We start from the raw sequence: 1,831 nt of genomic DNA, 5'->3' as shown, positions 1-1,831 counted from the left end.
TAGAGTGCTAGCCTTGAGCTGAAGAGCTGAGGGACAGCGCCCAGGCCCAGAGTTCAGGCCCCATGATCGGACCCAAAAAACAAAAACAAAGTCAGCCCAGCCAGCAAAGTCAGTGAGATCTCTCTTATCTTTAACCGCCAAAAAGCTAGATGTAGAGTTGCTCAAGTAGTACAATACTAGCCTTGAGCACAAAAGCTGGAAGCCCCTGGGCCCTAAATTCAAACTCCACAGACACACACACACACACACACACACACACACACGGGAATTTAAGCTTCCTTTGCCCTAAATTCAAACTCCACAGACACAGACACACACACACACACACAGACACACACACACACACAGACACACACACGGGAACTTAAGCTTCCTTTGCCAGCTGTCTTGTTTGCTCCTTCAGGCTTTCTATTCAGAATAGTGAACCACAAGAAAAAAAAAGGGGGGTGGGGGTTGTGGGAAAGGTGACCAGGCCACTACAGAGTTGGGAGGGAGGCTGTGGAAAGACAACAGTGGCTGTAAGCGCCACTGCAGCAGAGGCAGAGCTGGTCTGGGGCAGCAAAGTATGTGGCCTAAAGTCGAGGCCAAGAAAAATCAGCAGTTATCCTCAACGAATCAATAGGAGAAAAGGTCAAAGGCTATACAGGGTGGCCCTTGACCCCTGCTTCCTCAGGGATCAGGCAGTGAACCGGCTGATCATTTCAGCTCAGCTAAAACACACATAAAAGCCAACTCTCACCCCTCCTCTGCCCCCACCCTGGTCGCGCTACCATGCCAGCTCCCTGGGTTATTCAGTGTCCTGCTAAGCAATCTCCCTGGCAGACCCTACCTGCCTTGTTTCCTTTCTGTTTGTTTTCCCAGCTCCTGCCATTCTGGCCACCCTCAAGCCCTTGCTGCACTTGCCACTACAAGGATTCCCATGAATCTCACTTTCCCTCTCTTCATATTTTCTCACAAAAGTTGGGATTCTTGCTAGGTTTGTTTGTTCCTGTTGAAAGGCCACACGGTCCTTCTTGCTCAATACTCCTTTATTTTAAATTGCATTCAAGCACAAGGTCCTGAGCACAACACTCAGTTCTCAGCAAAATACAAGAGTCTTCACTTTTTTTTGCGGGGGGGGGGGGGAGGCTGGTCATGGAGCTTGAACTCTGGGCCTGGGTGTTGTCCCTGAGCAATTCAGCTCAAGGTGAGCACTCTACCAAGATCTTCAACTTACCATAGTGCATCCCTCCACATACTAACAGGGAATAATATCACTTAATTTTTTTTTTTTTTTTCAGTCGTGGGGCTTGAACTCTGGGCCTGGGCACTGTCCCTCAGCTCTTCAGCTCAAGGTGACCGCTCTACCACTTGAGCTACAGCGCCACTTCCGGTTTTCTGGTGGTTTACTAGAGATAGGAGTCTCAAGGTCTCTCCTTCCCCGGGCTGGCTTTGAACCGCGATCCTCAGATCTCAGCCTTCTGAGTAGCTAGGATTACAGGCGTGAGCCATCAGCGCCTGGCTCAATTTTTTTGTTTTGCTTTTGTTAGTCATGGGGCTTGAACTCTGGGCCTTGATGCTGTCCCTGAGCTCTTGGCTCCAGGCCAGCGCTCTACCACTTGAGCCACAGCGCTCCTGTCAAGCTTTTATTATTTTTTTTTGGGGGGGGTCCTCAAGCTTTTTTTTTTAATGCTGTAGCTTTCTTATTTTTAAAGACCCACTCTAGCTATTCAGAAGGCTGAGATCTAAGCATCATGGTCCAAAGCAAGGCAGGGTAGACAAAACTAAGACTTTTGTGGGGCTGGGAAGGTGGCTCAGTGGTAGAGCGCTTGCCTTGCATGCTCAAGACCCT

Source organism: Dipodomys ordii, unplaced genomic scaffold (assembly GCF_000151885.1).
Source record: "Dipodomys ordii isolate 6190 unplaced genomic scaffold, Dord_2.0 Scaffold54, whole genome shotgun sequence".
In the NCBI taxonomy this organism is placed as follows: domain Eukaryota; kingdom Metazoa; phylum Chordata; class Mammalia; order Rodentia; family Heteromyidae; genus Dipodomys; species Dipodomys ordii.
The sequence above is the reverse complement of the archived record's forward strand: the minus strand, read 5'-3'. Positions refer to the sequence as shown.